Source organism: Cervus elaphus, chromosome 18, assembly GCF_910594005.1.
Source record: "Cervus elaphus chromosome 18, mCerEla1.1, whole genome shotgun sequence".
Classification (NCBI taxonomy): Eukaryota; Metazoa; Chordata; class Mammalia; order Artiodactyla; family Cervidae; genus Cervus; species Cervus elaphus.
The window spans coordinates 56,081,526-56,098,605 of NC_057832.1; the positions used below are offsets into that span (position 1 = coordinate 56,081,526).

Here is a 17,080-nt window from a genome sequence, read left to right on the forward strand (position 1 = left end):
TAATCTTTCTTTGAGTCTCCACTTAAAAAGAAGCCTATCCCCTTAATTGTGTCACCACAGATCCTGCCCTGGTGAATTCTGCTTCAGACTTGTCAACACATATTTATCTACAAGCTTGGAAGACAAAGACCTAATATGATGCTTGAACCAGCTGCTACTACAGATACTAGCAATATGTTGTATTGTTTTCATGAGAAATTTTGGTATTATTTTATTGATTCTCTGCTCTGAGTTGATCACAGAGTACTCAAGATTCTACAACAGATCTATATTGATTGACTCTGTGTAAAAGAGATGATCAGCAGGAGAATGCTCAAAGAAGTCGAATTATTCTCCAACTACCACCATGGATTATCTTCCTATAAAAGATACATGTTATAAGGGAATTTTTTACCTTCAACTTTCAGCAGGTGGCTGGTAATTTACCTTAACTGTATTACAGAAAGCACACTGGGGAATTGTTTGCATGAAGGCATGGGCTAGAAGCTGCATCTGGAATCAATTTTTATATTTTAAAATACTCTAAAGGAATAGCTCTTGTAGATTTTACTAGTCAACATAATCCAAAGGAATTTTTTCCATGAGGAATAGCCAGGAATCTAAGTTTAATATATATATTGAATTTCTAAAATTATTTTAGCAGATAAACATCTGCAGTAGATACTTTGTCAATAGCCTATGCAGTCCCCAGGTTTGTTTTGAAAGGAATTTGAGGGGCATGGGAACCTTAAACTATTCTAAATTCCATCTGGAAAAATACATGTATGGGAATGATCTGGAAAGGTAGAGGGGTAAGAAAGGAAGATGAAAGAAAAAAAGGCTTTCCTTCCAGTCATTAAAATATATCACAGAGTTACAGAAATTAAAAACCAATACTGAGCCAAAAAAAGGGAGACAAATCAATGGATCAAAATAGAGTACCAAAATAGTGACATGGATATATGAGAATTTAGTATGTGATAAAGGTGCCATCTCAAATCTACAGAGAAAACATGATTCACTTAATAAATGGTATTGTGATAACTGACAAGTGTTTGAGGGGGAAACATTTGGATTTCTATAGCCACTCCTGGGCCAAATAAGTTTCATATGGACCAGTGACTTACATATATAAAAACAGAATTAAATACAAAGAGTACCAATCATGGGTTGATATTTTTCTAATGTAATCTCTTTTGACTTTTCTGTATTTTCCATTAAGATACATGTTTCATCAAGACAAGGACTATCTTTACTTCAGTGCCCATTGCATCACTAATACCTAACATACTATCAGGCACACTCAGAAAATGGTCACAATATTAATTATTGCCCATATATGACTTAGATACCACTGTTTCTTCCAATGGGACTGCATATCTATTTGCCTTGTTTAAGACACTGATGGCTAGGAAGAAGTCTATGAATGGACCCTCAACCCTGTGGATAAAAGATCATTGAAAAAGACAACATATATCCTTAGGTAGATTGTTGGGGTGATTAATACTTAACTAGGTTTTTTTTTTTTTTTTTTTTTTTTACCACTCAGCCAGTTACTCTACAATCATCAACAAGAATCAGCTTTGCTAAATAAATAAAGTGTGGACATATTGTGATTTTTGCCTTTTCTATTCTCATAGATTAACTGAGGACTTACAATGCAAACCAAAAGAATCATTCTAGATGCTGATCTATCTAATATCCGAGCATCAATCTGTTTTAACCACAAACATTAATCTTTGCAGGGTACTTCAGTCCAAAGTCCCCACCATTCTCCCTGGCGAAGAAGATCCCTATATAAGTCCCAGAAGATTTGTGATGAGATTGTTCAACATAGCATGCTCTTGTTGAGTTTATTAGAAGTTCATTACATATGGTAGAGCAGAATATTATCACTGTCATCATCATTGACTAAACTTTCTGAAGATGCATGCTAAAGACAAGCAGAGAAAGCAGAAGTTCCTCTCACATCATGACAGATGAAACACTCACCTGCTACTTCAACATCATTCATTGTAGTGTGTAAACCATGAGATTTGGACCAAGGTATACCAAGTTCCAAACCCTGATTTAAACATATACAAGAGCCACCCAGGAGTTTTCCTTTACCTGAAAGATTCTGTTGGAAGGCTAGTTCTCTGCTGACCTTGGACACCAGGAACCCTCAATATTGTTAGATCACCTTCGGTTTGGTCCCTGCTCACTCACACAAAGCCCTGCCGTTTCTCTTTAGCCAGGCTCCAGGGAGGAAGGCAGTGTTAAGAGAGGTGGACATAAAATGATCATTTTCTCAAGCCCATTCAGGAACAAACCAAATAATCTAAAGAAGGAGTCATGGAGGAAGACAAGTTAATATAACTATTCAGAGTGAAGGGGTAAACAAAAGAGCTGGTAGAAAAGAGAAGAAAGAATGTAAGCAAAATGGTTTCATGGTTCAAAGTCTAGATCCTTCCATTACATCTGAAATCAAGTGAGAGAATGGGGCTTCCCAGGTTGCTCAGTGGTAAAGAATCCACCTGCCAAGCAGGAGATGCAGGTTTGATCCCTGGGTCAGGAAGATCCCCTGGAGAAGGAAATGGTAACCCACTCCAGTATTCTCAACTAGAGAATCCCATAGAGAGAGAAGACTGGCGGAATACAGTCCATGGAGTCACAAAGATACAAAACAGAGCAACTAAACAACAACTTGGAGAACAAGTAAATTTAGGGGGAGAAAAAGTGGCTAGTGATACGACCACGGAGATTTGGAAAATGCAACTCATCTAGCTTCTGTGATGAGAGGAAGAGACAAAAATCTCCAAAAAGGTCACTTATGAACTAGAAAAGAGATAAAAAGAAGAGAACTTTTAGAGTCCAGTATAGATGAGAGAAAAAGAAAAAGTGGGAGAAAAGAAGGAAATTAGGTAGGATACCATTTCTTAATAATTTTATTTATTTTTTTGGCTGTGTGAGGTCTTCATTGTTTCAAGGGCTTTCCTGTAGCTTCAGCAAGCGGGGGCTGCTCTCTAGTTGCAGTGCACAGGCTTCTTCTCATTGAGGTGGCTTCTCTTGCTGTGGAGCGCGGGCTCTGTGGTGCTTAGGCTTCAGTAGTTGTAGCACATGGGCTCAATAGTTGCAGCTCCTGGGCTCAGAAGCACAGGCCCTACACTTGTGGTGCACGGGCTCAGTTGCTCCTCGGCACATGGGATCTTTCCGGACTAGGGATCGAACCCACATCCTCTTAGTTGGCTGGCAGATTCTTTACCACTGAGCCACCAGGAATGCCCCAATAAGATGACATTTAGAAAAAAGATTCTAATAAATAAATCTTTTCTTTTGTGAAAAATCTTAGTCAGGGAACACCCGGGGATGGAGTGTTTTGCTTGCTTCATACGGTGCTTTATACAGTTCCCCAGGCACAGAACTCCTTATGAAGGTCCTACCCCATCCTTCACACCTGATCCCTCCCTCGAGTATGAGCCCCTGAACTCAGACAACTCATCCTGAATTGCATGAAGGCCACATCACACCAATTTCCAAGGCCTGTGAGTCCCTGAAGATGATGGTTGAGAGCTGGGCAGTTATCTACAGACTAAGGTCAGCCGCTCCCTTCTTAACCTCACTTACTCTATCAGCCAGTCAATGGTTCAATATGCACTGGGAACCCTTGGTGCCCTGCCTTCATGAGGTGAGGGAGGGTCCATCCTCAAGAAGCCTGCCTTCCAGATACCCAGCTGCTTTCCTGTCTGGAGGGAGAATACCTAGTGGGGGTTGTGCCCCCAGCTCTTTAATTACCTTCTCTCAAGAACCCTTCCCATTCAAACTTGCTCTGAGAAGAGAATTTGATATGTAGGGGAGAGGTAGCATTTAGGGAGCAGTAGAGCTTTTATGCACTCTAAAATTGTTTCAGGTAGCTTCCTCTTCTTACCACTAAGGTAGTCTCATTCTCAGATCTTTCACCTGGTGCTTTGGTGAGAATCTACCCTTCAGCAGTGGCATCATTTGACATGAATGCTGACATATGTGATGTTCATCAAAACCATATCTTTAATGGAAAGGAGCCTCTTGTCCTACCTTGCTGGTCCCCCAGTTCAACAATATTGCACATAAAAGCATAGGCTACTCATTCATTCACTACCACAGTAATTCAATCAGTTGATTCAGAGAGTGGACCCTGAAGGATGAGGAGGGGGCAGGATGTTTTATAAGAGGGAGATGGCAGAGCACACAGAAGGGGATGAGGCACTTTGGAGAAGGGACTTAGTAACAGCCAGAGCATTTGGGTGTTAGGAGTTAAGATGCCTGGAGGGTCACTGAAAGGGAGAGAGAAGAAAAAGCAAACCTTAGAACCAAAGTAAACTTTGCCTATGTCTGTACCTCTATGAGGCCCTGCTCAGTATGTAGTCTGCAAAAATCCAAAGTTAAGCCAGTGATATTTGTACCACGGTTATATACAATGAATATTAGGGGAAGCTGGGTGAAGGATGTATAGAAATGCTGAATTATTTTCTTATGGCTCTTTTTTATAATAAATTATTCCAAAATAAAAGGCTGAACAAAAAAAGATGCTTCTTAAACACCTCCAAATCATGTTGGTGCAACATTATGAAAACTGTGTAGATTTTAGAGTCGACAAACTTGGCTTTGAATTCAGGTTCAGCCACTTGCTTCCTCTGTGACCAGTGAGCCACTTGACCCTTCTGCACTTCAGTTCCCTCATTCATCAAATAAGTCCCACTTGATAGCATTGTTTTGAGAACTGGGGATACTGTATATTAATCATGGAGCACAGGGGCCATCCCAGACTTTGGTTCTTAGAAAAGGTTAAATTTTTTTGTTCTTAATATGCACCTTTTAATGGCTCCCTAATGCTTGCCCAATAAGGTTCTTGTTTCTAAACATGACTATGTAGCCCCTTTGCCACGGCCCCAAACTGCCCCAGCCTCATCTTCCTGAGGCATCCCCGGCCCAGCCACCCCAACTGACCACTCACACCTTGACACCCTCTGTGTTCACTCCTGTACATACTCACACCATTCTCCCTGGTTTTACTGGCATTACTTATCCCCAGCTTCAAAACAGATGACTGATTAGCCAGTGTCCTGGGTTCGAGTCCAGCTTCACCAAGGACTTAGTGACCCTCAACAAATCCTCGCTTATCTGTGTCTCCAAGATAAAATCAAAGCCACCATGAAATGGGATAGCAATAATAACACCTCAAAGCGTGGGAGGATCAATGAAGCCCATGAAAGTGCCCTGTAGAATTCAGCCTGAACCCAGAGGCACTCAACCTCAGTTGCCAAGAAGTAAGCTGAGCAGTTTGCTTTTTTTTAAATGTCAATACCTGATGTCATTCTGACAGTTTTGTTTGTTGGTTGGTTGGTTTCAGTTGCCCAAGGTATTCTAAAGTGAAGTGAAGCCAGGGTGAACTACTGATTATAATTTAAGTGTTAGTTGCTCAGTCGTGTCCGACTCTTTGCGACCCCATGGACTGTAGCTGGCCAGGCTCCTCTATCCTTGGGATTCTCCAGGCAAGAATGCTGGCATGGGTTGCTGTTCCCTTCTGCAGGGGATCTTCCTAACCCAGGGATTGAACCCAGGTCTTCTGCATTACAGGCAGTCTCTTTACCAACTGAACCACCAGGGAAACCTTACCTTAACTTAGTGCTACCCAAAGTGTGGGGCCTGGGCCAGCACCACCAGCATCACTTGGGAAAGTTTTACACAAATTTTCAGTAAAAACCTCGAAATTCATGTTTTAACATGCCTGCAGATCATTGCTAGAAGTGAAGATCCTGTGTCTTAAACAAAAGATGTCTTATCAAAAGACATCACCATCATTCATAAGATCTTGGGAGCTATTTAGGGGCAGAACACATATCTGAATCCTATTCCTCATAGCATAGGTCATAATATGCCATGTGTGGAAGTTATATATGAAAAATGTTGAATTGGAGAGACTTCTTTAAATCTCATTGAGAGATTTGGGCTTCCGTCATAGCTCAGTTGGTAAGGAATCCGCCTGTGATGCAGGAGACCTCAGTTCAATTCCTTGGTCAGGAAGATCCACTGGGGAAGGGATAGGCTACCCACTCCAGTATTCTTGGGCTTCCCTTGTGGCTCAGCTGGTAAAGAATCCTCCTGCAATGTGGGAGACCTGGGTTTCAATCCCTGGGTTGGGAAGATCCCCTGGAGTAAGGAAAGGCTACCCACTCCAGTATTTTGGCCTGGAGAATTCCATGGACTGAGTCCATGGGGTCACAAAGAGTCAGACACGACAGAATGACTTTCACTTTCACTTTCTTTAAATCTCATTGAGGAAAGAGTTGCAATTGTGTGAAGACTAGCTGATACAGAGAACAATAAAGTTAAGTACATAAGAGAAAAAAAATTAATATCTAAGATACCCCTCTTATTGTAGTAGCTAGTGTATGTGTGCATGCTCAGTTGCTCTTTTGTGTTTGACTTTTTGCAGGCCCATCATGCCAGGCTTTTCTCTCCATGGAATTTTCCAGGCAAGAATACTGGAGCAGGTTGCCATTTCCTACTCCATGGTATTTTCCTAACCCAGGGGTTGAACCCACGTCTCCTGCGTCGAAAGGAGGATTCTTCACCACTAGTGCCACCCAGGAAGCCCTGGTAGCTAGTATGCAGCACTTACTAGAGCCTAAGGCCTGATCTGACTACTTTACTTGCATGGATTAGCTCATTTAAGCCTTATAACACCCTTATGCAGTAGCTACTGTTGTTATTAGTATTTTACTAGCATGGCAGTTGAAGTACAAAGAAGGTAAGTAAACTGTTTGAGGTCACACAATTTGTAATTGGCAGTCAAATTTGAGCTCAGGTTTTCTGGCTCACCCTCTGGGCTCCTAACTCCTCCATGCTACTACCATTTGTATGGCAATATGATGTTACTGATTCCTACTATTATCAACAGACTTGTCTTCCATTCTCCCTATAGAAACTATAGATAATAGTCAACTATCAATCTTCTCTTATCCAGTTCTCCCTGAAATGATGTTATTAATCACAGACATTTAGACAATATTTTCTATGTACTGGCCGTGTAATAAGTGCATAGCAATGTATTCATTTAATTCTCCATTAATACAGTGAGGCAGATACTATTATGACCTATATAAGATATATAAGATAAGTAAGGCATGCAGAGGTTAAGGAACCAGCCCAGGTCATACAAACAAGTGAATGGTGGGCCAGGATCTAAACTCAGGGTTTTCAGAGTCAGTCTCCTTATTACTTTGCTATGAAGGCATTCTTTGTAGGGGGAGTTTGGGAGACATGGTCTTAGAACTAAATTTTGTTACTGTTTTTGTTATTACATCCCTCATAGGGTTGGTATGAGAAACATAGTGCCGATAAACAGAAAGCCCTCAGAACAGAGCCTAACACATAGTAAGGACTGTGTTTACTGAGAGTTATCGCTTTCAATTGTAGATAGTCCCTCTGGCTTATCAGATCACAATTCTGGCCTCATAAGCTGCATTTGAAAATCAGGACATATGACCTTTGCCCTGTGGGATCCCAAGTCGTCAAGGGCATGACTGGTTCTGCCTGGGGGATGGAGGCAAAGCCACTTTTGGTTTTCTTCCCAAATCAGGAGTGATATGAGTCACATGTTCAGTAAAGGACCTTGATCTTGGACTCATGTAATACCAAAGTATGATCCTAGGAAGCATGGTGTATGCCTCTAGTACGATGTGTCAACTACAAATGTGCACTTACCAAGAGCATTGTCAACAACTGAACAACAAAGGCATTTGCCATCTGCCTCTATGGAGATTGAACCCCATTCTGCTATAGCTGTTGACCTTCAACAACCCCTGAGGGCGGTCAGGGTGGAGTGAGGCACTCTGTGCTCCAGGGAATCTGGTGGGACAGGTCTTTAGATAGTTGGATGTTTTTAGGAACAGATTTTATGATCTCCATCCTTGCATCTCCTCATATCTAGAGAAACACTAAATCCCTTCATGGTGACATCAGATCCTCATGACTAACAAAAAGCCTTTTGTAAATTGAGTGCTTCATAGCATTGAACTCCCCCTTCACCAAAACCTTGTATATTGACTTTCCCCCACTGCTGCATTGGAGCAGTCTCTCAGAGCTATCTGAGATACTGCTTCCCGGGCTGCAGTCCTCATTTTGCCTCCAATAAAACTTAACTTGCAACTCTCAAGTTGTACATCTTTTTTTGTCAACAGTTATGGCGACCACAAAGGGACCCAGAGTGGACTTCCTTCCTTCAATTGGACTCCATGAGGAGCCAGAGCTTTGGTACCAGCAGTGGCCCCTTGAGCCCATCCACCTCCTTGGGGAGTGCAGATGAATTTAGGTAAGCCTTTCCGGGTTCTTGAATCTCCTGTATTGATTGAGATTTTGAGTTTTATTTGGTGGTGGAGCAGGTTACCTGCCCCCTCCCAGTAGGAAAGATACTTGGCGGGGGGTGGGGGGTGGCAGGTGAAACATATGGGGCATACCCACTCATGGTCTAGACACTGAGTGGGGCTCAGTTGAAAGATACTGAGAAATTCCCACCCAGGCAAAAGATACTGGGTTGGGGGCTGGCTGAAAGATGCCAGGAGAATTGCCCACCCAGTAGGCAATTGCCTGCCCAGTTGCCTCTCTACCCAGTAGGTACTGGGTATGGGGGTTCAATTGACAAAAATCAAGGGATACCCGGGACTCAGTTGAAAGATGCCGAAGTCACTCCGTTGTAGGGGACTGAATGGTCTTGGCTGAGTGGTTAAGTAAGAGGCTGATCTGACACTTTTCCTCAGTTTGACTGCCATTATAGAATTTGTCAGGATAAAAGTGAGGAAAATAAGTGAGAGCTTTGCTCTGAAGAAAAGGGACAAGATTCCTCCCAGCTGGTCTCGGTTTTCTCAGGTGACTGAGAAATTTATGGGAGCGGTGGAGGCCTAATCCTCATACCTTGCAGTGGCCCCATAGGGAAAACCACTCATTAATTAAAATGCTTGCTCGTCTGGGGGTCCCACATAAGAACTGGCCATTCAGCGACCTGGGCAGCCACGGTGGTCTTAGATTGCTGGTGGCAGGATATGAGACATGTAAGATGAGTTGAAACGACTCTGGGGTGACTTCTGGGGGAGTTAAGCTCACAAGCAGCACATGGGGCCACCACACAAGTTCATTAGTGATTTTTATCCCTGACAAATTCAGCTTAAAATGGGAAACAATCTTTCAAAAACAGAAACAAAGGGGTGTCAGAAAGCCAGCCTCTGACTAACACTCTAACCAGATTCATGTACAATACGTATGGAGCTCATACTTACAAGTACCTGGTTAATTGGAGAAATTATACTAAAAGAGATCTCAATCTAAAATGGCTAAATTGGGGTTCTTTTGATATTCTAAAATTGATATTTTTTTGCACACACAATTAGAAAAGGCCAGCCATGCTTACTTTGACTGGTATCTAGAAGCTTCTAAAACAGGAAATGATAGAGCAACTTCTTTGCAGGAAACTGACAAGAAATTGCTTGAAACTGTATCAGAACTAAAAAATGCTGCTAGCACTGACTTTGCCACATCGCAGGTCTAATGGAGCTGTGAAGTCACATTTGGCATTTATGCCATTTGGCTTTTGATTTTTGGACATTACTTTACCATCTTTTTGGGACACTCTTGCCACTTGGCTTTTGATTTCTGGGCATCTCTTTGCCTCTTGTTTCATTTGGAGTGAGATTCCTGGCTGGTGAAATTATAGTTCAGTTTGGTTTGTTGGTTTGGTCTGAGCACACACACATCTGGTACAAACTGCTTGAGCTAATATGGGAATTGCTCACTCTAAGGTTCCACACTCCACCTAGAAACCTCTTGGGGGAAAAAATTTTTTTTTAATTTTCTGGACTGGTCAATCTATAGCTATGATCCAATGGCAAGAAAAATAGCCTAAAAATATTAGATCTTTATTGACATAGGATAGGAAAATAGACTGAAGTTTCCTTATGTCCAGGACTTCCTCCAGTAATCAACTCCCAGGGGCTGGTCAGACTAAGACCCCTACTTCCCCAGAGGGACAATCCCAGCTGGGACCAATCTGCCCTTGTTGTCAGGGCCAAGTTGAGGTCTAAATTTTGGCTATAAAAACTATGGTCACAGAAAAATACCATTTTTGACAATGTGGTCACAATATTCTTTAGATGCCAGAGGAAGCTTGAAGAAAAAAATTATATCTTTAAGATTTCTTGCCCTGAGGAAATAACTCCTCCTATACCTTTAGACTGGGCTCCCCTGGTGGCTCAGAGGTTAAAGCATCTGCCTGAAATGCAGGAGACCTGGGTTCAATCCCTGGGTCGGGAAGATCCCCTGGAGAGGGAAATGGCAACCCACTCCAGTACTCTTGCCTGGAGAATCCCACGGACAGAGGAGCCTGGTAGGCTACAGTCCATGGGATGGCAAAGAGTTGGACATGACTGAGCGACTTCACTCACTTAGGACTAAGTTTAAAATAAAGTTAATTAAGTTTACCTTTTAAGTAAAGTAAGCTGGTGCAAAAACTTGAATTTAGCTTTTCTGTTAAGAGGACACCTTTTCTTCAGATATTGAACTGCCTTTGATAATAGATTTAAGTTTATCTCTTAAATGATCTGTTCTGAAATACTTTATTGTTATTTTGGCTAAGTGAATAGCTTATTGTTTCACAAGGACCTATAATCCTATCTGACTGAGTGTTTTAAACCTTTTTGATATTTGTTGACAAAGCTTCCTAAATCATTCTAATGAAGAACTTGACTTCTGGCTAACTTTAGGATACTTCAGAGGGCCCCTGAAACACCATAAAGAGAGATATTACACTAATTAGGTTCATTTTGTAAACAAAAGTACATGGGAAGTATTGTCAAGTGAGTAGTAAGTCTTGGGTTATATTGTATGGTAAATGTTACTAATATAGATATCCTAGAAACTGTATGGAGTTTTTAAAATTCTGATATGTTTGGGTAAAAAGTTATCAGCCATAATTCTAGTTATTATCTCAAAATACTGTCATAGCACTAACCAAGTTTCGCAAAATGATTCCTCCTAAAAAAAATTTATAGAAAGGACTTTTGGGTAAATACCAGTTTCTTAACTAGGTAAGGATTCTAATGGGAAACCTGATGACTTCACAAAGGTTAACAGAAGGCCTGAATGAACTGGTAAATATACATATAACTTTTATTGTTTCTATCTGAAAAATTACTGGGTTAAATCTGTGTTTTCCAGGTTTAAGAAAAACCTTCCCCTCAAACTAATTATGATGGTAATTTGGTAAAATTATATTTTATAAAGAAACTGAAACATTTATCTTTTCTCTCTATCTGAACCCTCCAGAGATTGGAAACTCTTAGTTTCCAGTAACTTTATCAGATAAGTTAGGGAGGTTATCTCACTAACAGGTACAGAAAACTGAAGGAACTTTGGAGACCTTGAAAAGGGAGGAATTCACTTAGATCTATTAAGCAAAATCTGTGATAAGCCTTTGGCATGATTTTCCTAGCCCTGAAAGGTTTTATTTTAAAAGTTCAGTCTGAGACTCTATAAAAGTCTCAGCAAAGCAAAAAGTCTATGATCAATTATGGTTATATAAATCATCAGGCCAAGTTTATTGAGACCAGATCTGTATTACAACTCTTAATTCGGTTATATTTGGTAAAAAAATGACAGTGATTTTAGGGAGAAAAAGATATTTTAATGAATGTTAAATCCCAGTTTGTTAATGGAGGTCTGTATCTACTAAGCCTCATTTCCTGGATAGTTCTTTGCTGTTAGGGTATATTAATGTAAAATTTAATTGAATTATTAAAGGACACTCTAGGGTTGTTTCTGAAGCTTATCTCAGGCATCTATCTGTGGATGAAGATCAGATGCCTCATGCATGGCCTGCAATCAAGACTAGAAGAAAACATAATTTAAGGAACTGTCTCCAACCAGGATGGAAGGACCTTTCTATCAGGTACTCTTAACTAGCTCACGCCCAGTGAAATTGAAGGGAAATTGACTCTTGGTTTAACTCCCACTTCCAAAGGCCTCTAAGCTGGCCTGGTCTATGGAGAGGCCTGCTGACCTCAAACTCACCTTAAAACAATGCTCAAACAGAGGAAACTACACCACACTAGGATGAGAAGAAGACAACATCAGAAGTAGACAGTTCGCCCAAGATGCTGATCTGACTGGTATGATCATTTACAATGTTTTCTTGATTCCTTGGACCTATGCCTACCAATCAAATGTTTTCTATAAAGGACATGATGCCATGCTAGTTGAAAACTCAATCCAATTGTTCAGTTGTGGCCAGTTACCTGTGTCTAGTACTTCTGGGTTACCTTGGTTGATTTCTGTTCTCTAGGGCTCTGACTGGATACCCCCTAGGAAATTTATTTTAGATGAATGTTCAGTCCTGTTCTATCTACTCATGATATTACTAGATAGGATCCTCTCACCTGGCCAATTAATAATACCTCCTCTAATGCTGGCCATAGATTTAAATTTTCTCTTAGGGTCATTCAAACTCAACTGGAGTGATGAGCTAAGCCTAAATAAAAAATTAGCCTCTCATCTATTAAAAGGAAAACTCCCACAATTATGGGGAGGATCTACATGGTTAACACCAGGCTATGGTCATTTAAGTTTAAAATCTCCTTTATGTTGGAAATGGTTAAATCATACTAAAAATGATCAACTTGGTAATTATGAGACAAAGCTGGGTGCTTTATGAATTATGTCTATTATTATCCTTAGAGTGATTGGTATGGAACTCAGTGGATTTGTGGCACTAATTTATGGCCTTCACATCTACAGGGATGGATATGAAGGTGTAGCCTGGGATTCCCATGAATTTAAGGTCATACATGTTAACAAATTAGAGGTAATCCCAAACAATCTACCATTGGTATGATCCCAATGGGTTTAAGATATGTATTCTACTGATATGACCATTTAACAGCTTTTATGTATGTGTGTGTGTGCCTTCAATGGGGTTAGAGGATGTAATTGACCATATCAAAGCCTTAACCACTTTCATAAGCTTTAAATGATAGTAACTGGGCTATTAGCCTATTGAATTCTGAGATCCCTATGATGAGAAAGGCAGTGCTATACAACTGCAAGGCCCTTGACACCTTACAGCATCTCAGTGAGGTATCTGTGCTATAATTCAAAGTGAATGCTACATTTTCATACCTGGTAAATCCTTTAATGTAACACATTTGACGAACCTTATGAAAAATCAGATTTCTGCTTTAAGTGACCCATTCCCTAGTCTTGATGATCTTTTTTTTTTTTTTTAAAGCTGGTTTGGTGTGGGAGGCTCATGGCTAAAATATTTTAATTCCACTAATGTTATAAACTATACCATTTGTATTTTGCTTGTTTCACAAGATTATTATTCTTTGTATTACCAAAGAATGAGCCTCCAACAAAAATGATGACTAGACTTGAAGCAGTTGATCAAATGTATAGCTTGATATATGATCAATAATTGTAATAGTGTAACTCTAGGTGTGAAAAGATGCAATGAGAGGGAATAATTTTCTGGACTATAACTAGAAGACAGGTGTCCAGAGATCTTTGACTATTAAGACCTAGTCCAGTAATAGCACATTGAGTGTCTTATCAACAAAAACCTTCTGCAGAACTGAGAATGAGCCTTCCCAGCAACGCAGGACAAAATGGTCATGAAATGTGCCCCCAAGTATGGTTGGATTTATGACCACAAGGGGGCCATGTCAACTACAAATTGGCACTTACCAAGAGCATTGTCAACGACTGAACAACAAAGGCATTTGCCATCTGCCTCTATGGAGATTGAACCCCATTCTGCTATAGCTGTTGACCTTCAACAACCCTTGAGGGAGGTCAGGGTGGAGTGAGGCACTCTGTGCTCCAGGGAATCTGGTGGGACAGGTCTTTAGATAGTTGGATGTTTTTAGGAACAGATTTTATGATCTCCATCCTTGCATCTCCTCATATCTAGAGAAACACTAAATCCCTTCATGGTGACATCAGATCCTCATGACTAACAAAAAGCCTTTTGTAAATTGAGTGCTTCATAGTATTGAACTCCCCCTTCACCAAAACCTTATATATTGACTTTCCCCCACTGCTGCATTGGAGCAGTCTCTCAGAGCTATCTGTGACCCTGCTTCCCGGGCTGCAGTCCTTGTTTTGCCCCCAATAAAACTTACCTCTCAACTCTCAAGTTGTACAACTTTTTTTAGTCAACAGATGTACACAATGATTTGAACAACTGACATAAATCAGGGTATCCCAGTTCACGTGCAGTCAACCACCTTCCAAGTCAAAAAGCCCACTGCAATCTACAGATATGGCACTCTGTCCCATGGCTGATTAAAGTAAAGTAGTCAAGGCCATTTGGGCAACAAAAGTGTCAGTGTCAGATTGGGCAGTTTTCTATAGAGCACTCATCTGCCCTCAGACTCCAAGCTCTAGAGGCACTGATCTGCCCAAATTTATTCATATGTAGTATGACCATCCATGGGAACGTGGACTTCTAAATGGGAAGATGTGCTTTTCTTTCTCTAGTTAATAGACTCCTGTGGAACAAGACACAATAATGAATACCTTAGGAAACCTACTCCAGCTCTTTAGATCCGAATTTAGAATGAAGAATCTTAACCTAGGAAACAAATTATGATTATCTAGTATGTCAAGGCTGTATATTGTCACCCTGCTTATTTAACTTATATGCAGAGTACATCATGAGAAATGCTGGGCTGGAGGAAGCACAAGCTGGAATCAAGATTGCCGGGAGAAATATCAATAACCTCAGATATGCAGATGACACCATCCTTATGGCAGAAAGTGAAGAAGAACTAAAGAGCCTCTTAATGAAAGTGAAAGAGGAGAGTGAAAAAATTGGCTTAAAGCTCAACATTCAGAAAACTAAGATCATGGCATCCGGTCCCATCACTTCATGGCAAATAGATGGGGAAACAGTGGCTGACTTTATTTTTATGGGCTCCAAAATCACTGTATATGGTGATTGCAGTCATGAAGTTAAAAGACGCTTACTCCTTGAAAGTTATGGCCAACCTAGATAGCATATTAAAAAGCAGAGACATTACTTTGCCAACAAAGGTCCATCTGATCAAGGCTATGGTTTTTCCAGTAGTCATGTATGGATGTGAGAGTTGGACTATAAAGAAAGCTGAGCACCGAAGAATTGATGCTTTTGAACTGTGGTGTTGGAGAAGACTCTTGAGAGTCCCTTGGACTGCAAGGAGATCCAACCAGTCCATCCTAAAGGAGAGCAGCCCTGGGTATTCATTGGAAGGACTGATGTTGAAGCTGAAACTCCAATGCTTTGGTCACCTGATGCAAAGAGCTGACTCATTTGAAAAGACCCTGATGCTGGGAAAGATTGAGGGCAGAAGGAGAATGGGACGACAGAGGATGAGATGGTTGGATGGCATCACCGATTCGATGGACATGGGTTTGGGTGGACTCTGGGAGTTGGTGATGGATAGGGAGGCCTGGCCTGCTTCGGTTCATGGGGTTGCAAAGAGTTGGACATGACTGAGTGACTGAACTGAACTGAGGGAGACTTTTAAAATTTTAAAAATATAGATGTTCTGAAGCTCCGGTTCAAGAAAGCAACATAAGAAGCTCTTGAACTAACATCCTGCCATGGACACACAGAATCTACAGCTACATAGGGAAAAATTCCCTCTGAAAGAAATCCAGAAACTAGCTGAGCAACTCATATACATCAGGCAAATGAGAAAACATCCATACTTAAATGGCTAGGAGCGGCTGAGACACACTCTTGTCATAAACCCAACCACCACAGTGAGATACAGTTGGAAAACTCACAACTTCCAACTTCACCTTGAGGAGTAAAGGGTTTGGACCCATTCAACATCTAGCTCCTCAAATTTTAAGGCTTGCACCCAAGGGATGGGTTCTAAAACACCTAACTCTGATATTCAGTGGGGATTGCATTCAAAAGACCCACAAGCCTATAGAAAACTGGGCTTCTGAGGGATTAGAGTGTTATTCCCCCATCTCTACCCACATGAACTCAGCACAGAGACAGCAGACTGAACTAGAAACCCATCTCCCTGAAAGAGATCTGTATGCTTATTATTAAACCTGCAGTTTGAGGGTCAGGCTTCTAATCTAACACAAATCTGGGGGCTGACTACATCTCTCCTGAGGTAGGAAAGCACCACCTCCATGCCACCCCCCATCATGTCACCAGTATTTTCCTAAAAAATCTTGTGTAAATATCTGGTGCCATGGCCTCTGCAGCTGTCACCCAGAATATGAAGTCCTTGACTGCCTAGTTCTGGCAGCCAGCAGACCTTATGTTCATGATTATAAGGAACAGCTCTTATCTTGTTATTTCCCCAGGGCTTAGCACACAGGGTACAGAGGTAAGTCCACCTCCTAGTATTTCCCTAAGGAAGTCTATCTGTATACTTTAAAAGATGCTGCCTGTGGATTTGGCTTCCAAACAGCCAACATCTCATACGCTAGTAAAGTAATGCTCAAAATTCTCCAAGCTAGGCTTCAATAGTACGTGAACTGTGAACTTCCAGCTGTTCAAGCTGGATTTAGGAAAGGCAGAGGAATCAGATCAAATTGGCAACATCTGTTGGATTATTGAAAAAGCAAGAGAGTTCCAGAAAAGCATCTATTTCTGCTTTATTGACTATGCCAAAGCCTTTGACTCTGTGGATCACAACAGACTGTGGAAAATTCTTAAAGAGATGAGAATACCAGACCACCTGACTTGCCTCCTGAGAAATCTACATGCAGGTCAGGAAGCAACAGTTAGAAATGGACATAGAACAACAGACTGGTTCCAAATAGGAAACGGAGTATGTCAAGGCTGTATATTGTCACCCTGCTTATTTAACTTATATGCAGAGTACATCATGAGAAGTGCTGGGCTGAATGAAGCACAAACTGGAATCAAGATTGTTGGAAGAAATATCAATAACCTCAGATTGCAGATGACACCACCCTTATGGCAGAAAGTGAAGAGGAACTAAAGAGCCTCTTAATGAAAGTGAAAGAGGAGAGTGAAAAAATTGGCTTCAAGCTCAACATTTAGAAAACTAAGATCATGGCATCT

The 17,080-nt window shown here is 41.0% G+C and overlaps 1 long non-coding RNA gene across 1 annotated transcript; it reads left to right on the forward strand.

The window, feature by feature from the left end:
* Positions 1-6,560: 6,560 nt before the first annotated feature.
* On the forward strand, positions 6,561-11,139 carry LOC122674433. Its single transcript, XR_006334971.1, has 3 exons — positions 6,561-6,748; positions 8,181-8,311; positions 11,076-11,139. It is a non-coding gene; the product is annotated as an uncharacterized LOC122674433 (long non-coding RNA).
* Positions 11,140-17,080: the final 5,941 nt, after the last annotated feature.